At 33.4% G+C, this 15,416-nt stretch overlaps 1 protein-coding gene across 1 annotated transcript in view; it reads right to left on the minus strand.

Annotated features, from left to right (window-relative positions):
- Positions 1–5,971, minus strand: part of LOC111047051 (protein pangolin, isoforms A/H/I/S) — a 307,983-nt gene extending 302,012 nt beyond the window's left edge. The window contains exon 1 of the mRNA XM_039420443.1: positions 5,756–5,971. The gene's annotated coding sequence lies outside the window, so the exon portion shown is untranslated. The remainder of the gene's footprint in view (positions 1–5,755) is intronic.
- Positions 5,972–15,416: the final 9,445 nt, after the last annotated feature.

The raw sequence follows: 15,416 nt of genomic DNA on the forward strand, positions 1-15,416 counted from the left end.
TCAAGTCGAATTATTACATTTCTTTCAGACCCCTCATTACCATTTATTCCTTATGGTTGAATTATTAATAAGAATAGGAAGAATTTTGATTTTATATTCTGTCCAAATAGGCATGAGCTCTGAAGGATCAGGCCGACCCTCCTACTACTCACACACACAAGCGCAGTCTCCTTTTGGACGGTCTGTCTACCTGTATACTATGTAGTATGCATAGTATATCAATTGCGCAGGTAGGCCGGGCGTGTGTGCCTGCGCGTGGGGGAGCGAGGGTCGGCTTAATCTTTCAGCACTCATGGCAGTCTGGACAGAGTATAGTAAAGTTTCCCAGAAATTCTTGCAGTTCATCAAATAATCTACATCGATACCAAGTCAGCAAGTATACAATAGTTAATAAAAATGTAATTCATATTTTTCATTATTTAAAAATATTATTGTTACTGCTTTGCCTATAAATCATCAGATACATCCTCGTTCGTGTCAAATCGGTTCCATGTGGGCTGACAATATTACATCAAATCCGTTGATATTTCTTTTTACCTGCTACAGACAACTCCTCGTAGCTGCTCTTTATTACGGCATCTCCATTTAGATGGGTGTTGTGTAGATCACTGTAACAGTGTTGTCAGAGCACAGTCTCAACTTTTCTCTCTCTTAAATGTATGCGGGGAGGACGAATGACATTGCTTGATGAGTTGATGTTAGAAAAAGACAGGTATAGAGGGTTTGCCGAGATAAAGAGAGAAGGAGAACATTGTTGACTGCCACACAAATTTACATATGAATGACCGTGGAGATACTTTTTTCTGGTGTACAATAAAATATTAACAGCGTAAAATGCCATTACAGGGGTATTCCAGGCGTTGAATAGGTCATAATGAAATATGATGAATAACCCGCTACAGTCACAGCCTTCACTCGGTCTAAATCGTATTTCCTCCACTCGCCCCACCCCACCCCACTCACTCATTTTTTCCGTAGCAAACGCGAACAGACGTATGGACAGACAATCATACATCTACCCTCAAATTTATTATTGTTGTTATAACTGCCTACTCCACCCACCCCCTCACCACACCTTCTGCTCCACGGCTGACTACTTCCAAAACACAAAAAAAAACACCAAAGAAAGCCTCATTCTACTTGGCTTCGCTCGTTCACTTGACGTGAAAATTACTGTTCCACACATTCTTTCGTTATCGTTGCCGACAGACTAATTCTATGACTCTGTCTTACCCTTCCTTTTCTAAGCTACCCTAAAAATCTCATTCTATTCAATTTGGTGTTAAATTAGGGGGATAGAAAAATCGATTCAATATGTACCCAAGTGGAAACTGGCTATTGGGGATAACAAGCTCTTCATATCTATTATGATAATTGGAATACACAGAAGTCATTCTAGAATCTTTTCAAAATACACCAGCTACGTTCTCTAATTTTCTAAACTGTGGATTCATGAAATCTATTAAAAACATTCCTCCATGATATTCTAATATCTATTCATTGGAAATGAATCATTTATTTTTGCTGGAATGAAAAACCATTAGGATTCTAATGGTAAGGGTGATTATTTCTGTTTTATGACTATTTTTTTGCTGTTCTCGCTATCTATTGACATTTTTGGAAAAAATGTCCATTCTTCTGTTATCGTTCAAAGTAAATCCAGAGATGGATTTTGAGATACTACTTTAGAGCTTCCAATAATAAATTTAATCATTGTCAATGGCCTCAAGATCTTTCTTAATTTGGGTCGCTCGTTGGAGTAACGAGCCGGTCTAATAATCAAGAGAACTCGAGTTCGAATCTCGACAGGGGCAAAAGTTTTTGACCACAGCACAATCACAATACGGCCACCCGTCTTTCGGAGGAGACGATAAGCTGTCGGTCCCGTCTACCTAAACAGTAGTCGTCATCTCTCAGCATCATCCCTCTCACTCATTACCCACCCACTGACAAGCCTAGAGCTTATGTGGACATATCACACTCAGTATCCTATACTATTAAACGAGCAATTTATGTTTATATGTTTTCGCCCCACTTGGATGTAATGAGCTGGTTTTCGTGCGTCATATGGAGGCCGAAAATGATTGTTTTCTGACCAGGCCGGTAAAATTTTTACGGCCCTAGGGCTGTAAAATAACCTTGAAGTCAGCTAATTCTGATTTGATGTGAACGTGTTTACAAAATAGTTTATGAAACGAAATCAGTTTATGCTTCTAGAATTGAATAAAGTATTTTGCAATAAGATACTATCATTTTATTTGGATGAATGAAATACAAATAAAATATTATAAACTATTCAAATTCAATTTTCAGAGTATAATAGAATCTAACCTCAAACCTCATAGTACTTCGTTTATCACGAAACATGGTGAATAATTTTGGAACTACTTGGGCAATATCCATGGTGCTGAACGTTTTTACAAATAAATTATGAAACGGAATCAGTTTATGCTTCTAGAATTGAATAAAGTTTTTTACAATAATATACTATCATTTTATTTGGATGAATGAAATGCAGATAAGATATATATTATAAACTATTCAAATTTGATTTTCAGAGTAGGATAGAACTTCCAACCTAAACTTCCCAAGTCGATGACAACAAGCATTGTTGACGTTGACATTCAGATTGGTCAAATTTCAAGTGTGCTAAAACAGCTGATCAAAAAACTTTCCATTATTTGTGTTTATTATTCAATAATTAAAACATTTATAATAATATCATCTTATTGTCATATGAAAGAATAAAAAAGTATAAACTCAACCTCCCACATAATTGAACATAATCTTTTAGGTTATTTAGACAAATCAGAATAAAAAATAAAAATACTTAGACAATTTCCTGATATTCAGATTACCTCAGATTTGCTATAGTGAGGTCCACGTTATAATGACAGTATTTGATCAACTTTGGTTTTGATATCCTTGTCTATCATTCGACAAAGCCGGTGGTACTATCCATTTCTAGGTCCACAACGATGCCAATTATGTTTTTGACAGTGTAGAAATATAATTAATTAATTCAGAGAATCGGCATCGCTATTTTTCTATCTTTTTCCACTGTCATTATAACGTGGACCTTACTATAGAGCTATGACCTTCCTTTTGCTTTCGGAAGTGCTTAATGAACAATAAATTAATCTCATATATATATTGTATATTTTTCTGTGTGGCGAAAAATAGCGTTCGCACTACGGGCAAAAATTTTTTTCCGGCTCTCAATCATTTCTAGTCCTCGGCCTACGGCCTCGGACTTAAAAACCGATTTCGAGCCGGAAAAGTCTCATTTTCGACCCTAGGTGCGAAATATACTATTAGATGTTTAAATGTTTATGTTTATAAACCTGTATGTGACCGGATCTCGAAAACGGCTCTAATGATTCCCACGAAAGTTGAAACTAAGTAGGTTTATGATATGAAAATTCGATTGCACAAGGTCTCAACCCTGGGATAACTCGCTGAAGGACATTAAAAGGATAAATACGTCCTTGGAAAAACAGCTGGAAATTTTGTCGTCTGTCGGTACCATAATGGAAGTGAGTGAACGAGTGCATGTGTGGGATCATTCAGCTGATCTTACGAGAAGAAAAATTCAGCAAGAAAAACCTATTTTCGTTTATTTATTTTTAGAAAACATGTTTACTTGAGGAAGTCCAAAAAAGTAACTAGATGCTGTTAGTGTAGAATAGTACATAGTATATTAACAAATATTGTAGCAAACAGTATATAATTCTAAATCGAATTCATAGAAGTCTATATCTATTTGTAATATTGATGATGTGTTTGTTTTCTGAAGTGTGAATAAATTGTTATTTTGATGAGTGATAGTAGCTTAACCTAGATTTTGATTTGGACTGTAGTATAAATTTGAAAAGGGACGGTTTAATGCCTCCTCATATAACTGTAAAAATGATTGTACGACTGAGAAAATTAATAAATAAATAAACTATAAATTCAATCTTTCGTTACAAATTTTCTATGCTTTTACACTCCAGAGCTAAGCTCGGTCCCCCGATATTTATTATTATTATTATTTCTGCAGTTCAGTCGTTCTATAACAATGCCGTAGCCAGGGAGTGATCGAGGGGTCTGGATCAGCCCCCCGAAGTTTCAAGACAAATGAAAAATGTACCGTAAAGGAAAATTGTGATGAAGCGATTAATTTCTGATAAATAAAGTTTTAGAAACAGTAGAAGTAATAGAATTAATTAAGTCGATAAGTTTTTTGAAACATTTTCTGGGGGGTAATAATTTTCCATCACATCATTTTCCAGGGGAACAACATAATTTTCGGAGGGAAACCCAGAGGACCTGGCGTCAATTCATACAGTAGGGGCGATTAAATAAACACTATAGGCCGTTCTTGTCTTCTTATTCCAAAAAAATAGTAGATAATCTAGATTTTTGAAGATTGTAGTTTTTAGAATATTTGCAGAGAGGACTACAGCAATCAAAAATAAAAATTCTGAAAACACTACGAGGAAATATACGACAGAACAAGTCAAGGCTTTTCTGTGAAAGTCACGGGTCGTAGAAAATTGCTCTCAACGATGGAGTCTAGCAATGTAGGTGTCTCAAGTCTCATTTCCAATACAGTAGCAGCTAGTGTGGGTGAGAAGTTTTGGACTACTCACTTGTACAGGGAATCTCTCCTTTATCAAAGAAAATTATATGGTTATCCTCCTTGAAATGGTTGAAAAACCAAAGAATTGAAATAGGCCTACATAAAACTTCATGAGTAGGCCTTCAAAATACAGAGTTGAATTTCTTAAAATATTTTCATTATAATAAGAGCTACTAATGTTTGTGGTCCTCTTCAGTTGGTGATGATGGTTGAAGCTAAATATTAGTGTTTTTTACAATAAAAGGAGCATTGTTGTTAGGTGTACCTGGAAATCTATATGAGAGTGCTCTACTAGTACCTGGTCTCAGATTGTAGAGCGCAAAATTATGCCCAGGGGGATTTTGAATTATCTAAATGGTAACAATCAAAAGATAATGTTGATCAAAAACTGAAATTCATCTCTGATTTTTTTTAAAATTTCACTCATTTTTGAAAAATCATAACTCAGTATCCAGGCCATTGGAGAGTAGACAGTTCCGAATGATCTAATTTTATTCAGAATCTAAAAAAAAGGCAAGATCATTTTTTTCTGTCCGATTACTGGATTTGGCAATATAGCTAAAAAAACTGGAAAATGAACCGAAAATACGAGGTTTTTGGGCCACCTGTATCTAGCTCAAGGAAATTTGCATGAAAAAATTGGTTATGTACTTCTCTTATGTATCCAAATAATATTTTTAAAAATCAGAACTATATTATATAATGCACGCACCAATGTGTATAGTGACTATAGTGTGGTCCACGTTATAATGGCAGTGAATAAAAATAGAAGAATAGCGATACCGATTCTCTGCATTAATTAATTATATTTCTACACTGACAAAAACATCATTGTCATCGTTGTGAACCTAGAAAAGGATAGTATTACCGGCTTTGTCGAATGATAGACAAGGATAGCAAAACTAAAGTTTATCAAATACTGTCATTATAACGTGGACCTCACTATAGACTAAAATATAACGTAATCCACATATTTTTGAGCATTCACTTCATGTTCTAATGATTATGTGAGTGAAGGATTCTACTGTTTGATCACATGCAAAAGTTAATTGGTAATTGATTTTTTTCTTTTCTTTGTAGGTGAAATTCACCTACATAAAAGTATTAAAACAACATAATAATGTAACTCACCAAAAGACTTGTCGAAGTAGACCTAACCTCATTTAAATCATGATCACCACACAATACAGCACTTCACAAAAAAAACACGCCTTTAAATTCACAATCAGCAATACTACAATTGAATTATTGCCAAACAAATATTAGAACAAAAGTAGTTGAAAGTATTAAATTATTACTTTATAAAATGATAAAACAACAAAACAACCTGCTTGCACATTTCGGATGCAATTCACAATATTCACATGGTGCATAGTGGGATGATAACACCTTAGACCAGTTATAGAATAGACACGGCCCATTGTATATTCATACTGAAAGTAGATGAAGCCAAAATCTACTGCCATATCACCATATCGTGACGTCAGCATCGGATAAAAAAACTGTAGAAAAGTTTTCTATCCGATGCTGACGTCACGATATGGTGATATGGCAGTAGATGTTGGCTTCAGAGGCTAGACTTCCCAGAGTGTATATTCTATAACTGTTCTAAGGATAACACTAAACACTGTAAACCTGTAAACACAAGGTCTATAAATACACGTCATGACACTTGTGTTCCTTAAGGAGCGACCATTTTATGGGGTCTTTATGGCGGTACATTTGAAAATCCAATCTAATTCAATTTGCTATAGTGAGGTCCACGTTATAATGGCAGTGTACTAAGATAGGAGAAAAGGGTTGCCAGATCTGATACTGGTATATCTGATCAATTCAACTGTTCATTATTGTTGAAAATAGTTAATCATATTTTATTTGTCAAGAAATAGTTATTTGTGCAACTAGTGCACAAAGTGACAGTTTGCTGCACCGAAAGAAACGTTTATGACCGAGCCGTAGGCGAGTGCGGAATGGTTTCTTGAGTGCAGCAGAGGAACTTTGCGCACGTATTTCACATTGAACTTTTCCTACAGTTACCATCGAATTTGAGAAGTGGTTGATTATGGGTAAAATGATGGCTGAAATCCATCAAATGTTTGTCTGCATAATTTTGTTATTAATAACAACTTAAATTTATTTTAAACTTTTAATCCAATTGAAAATAATTATTAATCGATAATTTATTTAAATTAAAAATTAAATTAATCCAATTAATTTGAAAATTTGAATAAATCTTAATTACTAAATAATTTTTCAACCAATCAATTTATGAATGAAAAAAATATTATTTGAAATAATATTGAATAATTAAAAATATTCAAAATGTATAATATAATGAGTTCTCATTTTTATTTATTTTAAAATCAGAAAAAATATAGATAGAACAAATTCGCATTCAAAATACACGCCAACAATGTCAACAGCTGATTGGGATGGCTGCAAGATAATATGCAAAGTATAAAGAGTACGCAAAGTAATACTTTGTGCACTAGAGCGGAAAAGTGATTCTTTGCGTTCTGTAATCAGTGCAGGAATGGTCACTTTTCAAGGTATCTGTAGGAAAATATATTTTTTAAATATGTGATAATATATTTTCATGATTGAGATTAAATATTTTGCCAATTAGTTAAATTTCTACATTGTTGATAAACGATGTGGCAACATCGCAAAGCATGTAAGAGATAGCGCCATCTGCTTTGTTGAATGATAGACAAGGATAGCAACACCATTGCAAATCAAACACTGCCATTATAATTAACTACTTCTAAAAGTAGTTGTGAAAATTTCAGATTGTCTTCAACGGAGAAATCGATAATAGATTATGATAAATTAAAAAGCTTACTAATGCATCATGACTGGAGTTTGGTATATTTTTCTAATGATGTTAACTTTAAATTCAATACATTTATTGGTGTTTTGAATAATTACCTAAAACAGTCAAAGTACACTATTCTTGTAAATTTAACCAGCCATGATAAGAAATTGAAACCTTGGATGACTGAAGGGTTGTGTGCTGCTATAAAAAATCGTGATAAGCTTTACAAAAAAATGTCCAGAAATCCAAATGACAATAAATCAAAATCAGATTATTTTAAATTTAAGAAAAAGTTAGTTGTGTGGATAAATGAACAAAAACACAGGTATTTTTCTCATCTCAATGTCTTACCTATCCAGCAACAATGGAAAGAAATTAATAAATTGTGTGGTCAAGCGTCAAGAAAACAAACAATTAGTTTACAGATAGGAGGTACAATTGTTAGAGAAGATCAGACTGTAGCTAAGGAGTTCAATAATTATTTTGCTAAAGCAGCGGTTGAAGTAACTTCTTCGGTGAAACCTTTATCTGATGAAAATAAGCAACTGTTAAGGAATAAATTTTAAATAAAAAATTATTACAATTCAATATTCCTTGAGCCTTTTCATTTTGATGAAATTGATAAGTTAATTCAGAGTTTAAAGAATGGCAAGTCTCCAGGCATGGATGGATTTAGTGGTAGGTTATTAAAAATAGTGTCTACATCAATTATTCCCGTTCTTTGTGACATTTTCAATAGTAGTATTTCTTGTGGAGTATTCCCTGATGCCTTGAAAATAACCAAAGTTGTGCCTATCTATAAAAAAGGTTCAAAAACTGATATTGCCAATTACAGGCCAGTATCGTTGCTTTCAGTTTTTTCTTAAATACTAGAGAAACTAGTAAAGATGAGAATTGTAGATTTTTTCAATGTTAACAAATTCTTCTACAGTGGCCAATTCGGCTTTCAACAGGGTTTGAGTACTGAAATTGCGCTGAATCACTTTATGACAAATATTTATAATAGTTTGAATACTCGTGGTAAGATGAAAGTTTCAGGGCTCTTCCTTGATATTAGAAAAGCTTTTGACACTGTTGATCATGATATATTGATAAATAAGTTGTTCATGTCTGGGGTTCGTGGAATCCCCTTAAAGTGGTTTAAATCTTATTTAGAGAATAGGAGCCAATGTGTTAGTATAAATGGTATTAATAGTGAATTGGTTGTAAACAGCAATTGTGGAGTCCCTCAGGGTTCAGTCCTGGGGCCTCTCTTATTTTTAGTATATATAAATGACTTATTCTCATTGAATTTTCATGGATCTGTAACATCATTTGCTGACGATACTGCACTGGCCTATTCAGCTAATAGTATAAATGAATTACAAATGATGTTACAGTCAGACTTGAGCAATTTGAGACTCTGGTTTGATGGGAACAAAATAGTGTTAAATGCTTCTAAAACTAACTTCATTAATTTCTCCCTATCAACGGTTTTTGAATTCTCAGTCCCTTTAAAGTATCACGAGATAGATTGTCAATGTAAATGTAATAGTATTTATCAAGCTAATTCCTTGAAGTATCTTGGTATGACTTTGGATGACAGATTAATTTGGACAAATCACATAACAAATTTGAAATGTAGACTTCTTTTTTCAATTAGGAAATTTTATAATCTTCAACAATTCTTACCTTGATATATTCTCCGTCAATTGTATTTTGCATTTTTTCACTCAAAACTAGATTATGGATTATCTTGCTGGATGTCAACATATGCTTGTCACTATAATCCAGTTGTAATTCTACAGAAAGCCATAATACGCATCATTTGTGGTGTTAAAAGAAGGATTCACTCGTTCCCTTATTTCAAAATTTTGCAAGTTCTGCCCTTGAGAAGCATGTATGTGTTCAAGGTGCTGTCGTTGTTCTTTAAAATGAGTGGGAACCGAAATATGGGGATTGCGCCTGAAACTCATCCAATGGGTGAAGTGGTAACACGGCAAAGAACAAGAGAGTTGCTATCAACACCAAGGCCTTATTGTACCAGGTATAAAAAGAGTTTTGTATTTTTAGGATGCAAATATTACAACTTGCTCCCTACTGACATAAGGAGAATCAATTCTTTGACACAATTCAAAGTGAAAGTAAAGAAATGGCTTTTGAGTTTATCATTTGAAGATTTAATGATGTTTAATGAACTATAATACTTTTATTTTCTACCTTTATTAATTTATTTTTTATTTGTTGTACTCATTGATGAGTTCTACGACTTTGTCTATAATTAAACACCATCTCAGTGGTGTTGATGAACTTAAATATTTTTGTGTACTCATTAATTAGGTTTTTTTTTATATACAACCTTGTCTTTGATTTGATATTATTATTATTATTATTATTGCAATTTTTTCACAATTTTGTCTGTACTGTGATACTGTTGTTGCAATGTCTTACTTCTAAGTGAGGAATTTATTTTTCCTTGTTGACAGTCTGTATGTTATTTTTAAAGCTAGTGTTTATTATTTTTTGCTTTTTTCTTCATAATGTCATCTATACTTGAGCAATCTAAGCCTTGTTTTATTACCATGGAATGAATAGTTCAATCAAGAATTAGTTGTTGGTTGTGACTATTTATTATTGAATTGTATGGTAAAGCTCAAATTGATTCCCATATGCATGTGTGAGAGTGTGTGTGTCTGCGTGTGTGAAAGTACATTTTGATAAAAATTAGCAGTGTTGTCAGCTCCTACTAACGGGCAAAAGACTTTGTTCTTTTTTGTTAGTAGTAATTTTATTTTGCTCTGTGAAAATCATAAGTTTGTTTTTTTTCTTTTCTCTTATTATATATATTTTTTAGTTTCAAATTACAGTATGTTATTATTATACTCAAGAGAAGGAACTTGTACTATAATATGTTGTATTTGTTTTGATGCAAAATAAAAATTATTTGATTTTGATTTTTTTTTTGATAATATGAACCTCACTATAGTAACAAAACTATGCATTTTAAAAACTATATTCTAGTTCAAATAATATGTGAATTCAGGTTTTCAATTTTTTAATAATGAAATTTCAATGATAAATGCCTCAATTATTCATTTATTTATTATTAAAAATTGTTCTTATTCTTGTAACTTAAGGATTATGATTCATAAGGCATTGGGACAAGACAGAAACTTAATATGCAAGGCCAACTTCAAAAAGAGTTCTAAGTTCCCGATCAATTGAATCTAAAAATCAACAATTCAGTTCCTAGTTGGAATCTAAATATTATTTTTCTGTCGGAACAATTTATTTTACAATTCAAAGCCAAGCAATATCCCTTGAACAATATATAACAAAATAACACATCATGTTGTTCAATCTATAATGATAACAGTTGATAAATTTGAAAATTTGTTAACTAGATTCCCATAAAATGGCGATTTCGCAATGCATCACGGGACTGTGTAATGACCTGTATTTATCAGGCGAGGCTCCCTGTAGAACTGCTCCTTTCTACTGGGCAAGCATAGTATCTGTTTGAGTAACAAATTCATTGGAGCAGTTTGTTACCTGCTACTTGGAAAAATAACGGTTACTTTGTTTTCGTGAAACAGTGAACGAATGATCATGTATTTAGTGAGGTCTACATTATAAAGACAGTATTTGATTAACTTTGGTGTTGCTACCCTCGTCTATAATTCGACAAAGCAGGTAGTACTATCCTTTTCTAGCTCCACAACGATGCCAATTATGTTTTTTATTATGTAGATATATAATTAATTGAGGCAGAGAACCGGCAACGTTATTCTCCTATCTTTATTCACTGTCATTATAACGTGGACCTTACTATAGTCGGCAGTAATTGTGAATGAGTGAACATGTTTAGCCATCATGTCTGTGAAATCATCTAATTTTAATTGTAGTTTATGTAAAAAAATTGTCCGCCAATTATAATTTACAAAAATCATTACCCTTACATGAAAGAGGAGATTCTGTTCTTCAAATCAAGACCAATTACCATCTTTTATCATTTAGGGTTACTGAGTTACACAGTTTTGAAAATATAAATTGGCCATTTCATTTTGTATGGGAATATGGGTTGAAATAAACTCAAGGAGGAATTTTCTATTTGTTCATCGAATTTCAATTTCAATTTATTCCAGAAAACTTATTTTACATAGGTATTTAAAGTCTAGTATGAACTGGATGATGATGATGAAGATGGTGCTAGAGATGAAGAGTGAGTTACATTGCCACACTTATGTGATTGCTCTTTCACGTGATGTGTGATTTTTCAATCATTGCTAGAAAAATATCCAAGTTGTATAGGGGAGAAGTTGTAGGATTGAATAATTTTGAAAACCCCTTGAAAAAATACCACTTTTTTGAAAATTTGTAGCTCCAGAACCAAAAATGGTAGAATCCTGCACGACAACTCAATTTTTTTGAAATCTTATTATTTCTAATATTGTAGAGAATGCTTTTTCTTGAGAAACTCAAGGTTCTCGAGATTAATGGAAAAATTGAAAAAGTCTGAAATTTTGGGGGTGAAGCCGCCCTCTGGCTTGCCAGCTAATTTCAGATTCGAATTCAGTGACTCAAAATATGTATAGAACCGTCGAGAAAAATTCTTTCAGGGCTGTTTCCATGAAAACAACCATTTGACTGGACTAGAGGTTGTTTTGATTTTGACATAAGGAGGTTATATTGTATTTTTGTTAATAATTGGCGAATCAGTTGCAGTTCCACTGAATGACAGTCACAGCTCAATAACAGCTATCACTGTGAACGGAACTGCTCTAACAAATACGTCATCAGCACATGCGCATACTTCTCTAAGCTGTAGTGAGGTCCACGTTATAATGGCAGTGGATAAAGATAGAAGAATGACGATGCCGATTCTCTGCATTAATTAATTATATTTTTACACTGTCAAAAACATAAATGGCATCGTTGTGGACCTGGAAAAGGATGGTACCACCGGCTTTGTCAAATTATAGACAAGGATAGCAAAACCAAAGTTGATCAAATACTGTCATTATAACGTGGACCTTACTATAGAGGAGCATTTTTACAGCGAGTCATGCGTGTATTTATCTTAGATCAGTTATAGAATAGACACGTTGGGAAGTCTTGCCTCTGAAGCCAACATCTACTGCCATATCGTGACGTCAGCATCGGATAGAAAACTTTTCTGAAGCAATACCTATTACTTAGTGATAGTAGGTATTTTTAGTAGAGTTTGTTTACATTGTTGACGTCCGATGCTGACGTCACGATATGGTGATATGTCAGTAGAAGTTCGCTTCATCGACTTCCAGTATGAATATACAATGGGCCGTGTCCCGTGTCTATTCTATAACTACTGGTCTAAGGTGTAAACAAAGCTATACTAGCGCTCAGCAGACCTAGCGAGAATACTGTGAATCAACGTCCAATGGGCCCACTTGCGCCGTATAAATACCGACGTATTGCTCCCAGCCAGTCCAGCGCCGCGCCGCCGCCGGCTTGCGTTTCCTTGCGATTCTCTGAACCTGGACAGGGACTTCGATCAACCTCCATATTCATGATTCTGACTCCCAATAAAAAATAAAAACTGCTTGCAGTTAAATATGAATCCTAATAATAATGTTAACACAAACTTTTTCTAAAACATTTTTTCACTTACTTATTTTTACTTTCCTTGCTCTATTACCATAGGTAAGGAAAGTATTGCTTCCCGAAAAAAATTAAGGTACCCCCAGTTTCTATACTTTTCAAGGTCCCCTGAGTCCAAAAAAGTGGTTTTTGGGTATTGGTCTGTATGTGTGTGTGTGAGTGTGTGTGTGTGTATGAGTGTATGTGCGTCTGTGTACACGATATCTCATCTCCCAATTAACGGAATGACTTGAAATTTGGTACTTAAGGTATTTACAAAATATATAAGGATCCGACAAGAACAATTTCAATAAAATGCAATTCAAGATGGCGGCTAAAATGTTATCAAAAACATGGTTTTTCGCGATTTTCTCGAAAACGGCTCGAACAATTTTGATTAAATTCATACCCAAAATAGTCATCGATAAGCTCTATCAACTGCCATAAGTCCAATATCTGTAAAAATTTCAGGAGCTCCGCCCCATCTATGCAAAGTTTGATTTTAGATTCCCAATTATCAGGCTTTAGATACAATTTAGACAAAAAATTTCGAGTGGAAAAGATTGAGCATGATAATCTCTACAATTAATGTTCAGTAACATTTTCATCTAAAATTGAAAATAAGCTCGAAATTCGAGAAAATGTGATTATCCAATTATTGCAAACTGTTGGCAACTGTTGATTCTTTTAAATGATTCACTATGAAGAGATAGCAGACCTCGTGTGTGCCTCCAGCGTTATTGCCCTGTCACCAGCTGGCTCAAATATTTGAATAGTAGACTTGAGATGTGCGGGAACACTAGCGTCAGGTGATCAATTTCATAACGCCAAGGAAAGTTGTGTGAGTGCGCCACACCAGATTTTTTTCATGTATGAAAGGACTCCGTCTCCCTCCATGAGTATTCATGGAATGCATAGATTTATTATATATCAAGAAGATCAAGACCAAATTATCAGGCTCGATAAATCTTAGGCTATATAATATGCGAGACTATTAATCCAGATTTGAAAAAATACATCAATAAAATACAGTTTAGTGCAAATACGTTTTAACAGCATATATTTTTTCATGTATTTTTATTGAATAGGTTCATTTCATTGATTTATTACGTGCAGTAAGTTATGTATGGGTAGAAGGCCTATAGTGAGGTCCACATTATAATGGCAGTGTGTGATTTGCAACGGTGTAGCTATCCTTGTCTATCGTTTAACAAAGCAGATGGCGCTATCTCTTTCACGCATTGCGATGTTGCCACATCGTTTATCAACAATGTAGAAATTCAACTAATTGACAAAGTATTTTATCTCAATCATGAAAATTTATTATTACATCTTAAAAAATATATTTTCTTGACAAATAAAATATAATTAACTATTTTCAACAATAATGGACAGTTAAATTCATCAGATATACCAGTACCCTATCAGCTGTTTGGGTGGCAAGGCTGAGATCTGGCAACTCTTTTCTCCTATCTCCCTACACTGCCATTATAACGTGGACCTCACTATAGAAAAAATCTTGAATAGAGCTTTGAGATCAGTATAGTATAATAGAGAGTAATGTAGCTCTCCTTCTTATCATAGGTATAGTTTTATCTTAACTTTTTCTATATAAAATTATGGAATTTATGTCTAGAGTGGAGTGGGTGGTATTAATAATAGTGAACTAGAAAACTAAACTGCATAAAAATAAAGTTTGTCCTTCAGAGGTGTATCAAAACTAATTTGAAAGTGAATAAATTCTTTCAAAGTACTGAAGTATTGTGCTAACTGAGAAATGATTGTATTGAATGAGGAAAGTCTACTCAGGGCCATAGAATGGATATAGACATAAGACATAGGATATAAAATGGATCTAGGAATGGACATATGTAGTTTTAAATTATTTTCAATTAGCGAATAATGTGTTTATGTGTAAGAACTGAACTTATAATGTTTCGGTGACTGTACAGTACAAAAAGAAATCTTGAATGAAAGAAGATATATTATAATCCTTCTAATTCTTGTATGGTAGTAATTATAGAAAATTGGAAATATCTGAATATTTGAGAAAGTTTCTGGTTGAAGTGACCTCCCTTTTATACATAAAAAATCCTAAATATAATATCATAAACATTTTAAAGCTGAACAATATAGAATTTTTAAAGGATTCTTTTGCAAAAAATACAGCCTACGTAGATAGTAGAGTAGACTATAAACTGAAATGCTTCCACCATGAAACAAGACTTCATCCTACTTTTTTTGGTGATATTCAATTATCTCTCATATTTTTCAATTTGTATTATCTGTAATTCAGATTTGGCATAGTCAAGACTAACAAGACATATTCTGTATTAACAAGTATTTTCTAATACCGGTAAAATGCATGGACCATCTTAA

Source organism: Nilaparvata lugens, chromosome 2 (genome assembly GCF_014356525.2).
Source record: "Nilaparvata lugens isolate BPH chromosome 2, ASM1435652v1, whole genome shotgun sequence".
Taxonomy (NCBI): Eukaryota; Metazoa; Arthropoda; class Insecta; order Hemiptera; family Delphacidae; genus Nilaparvata; species Nilaparvata lugens.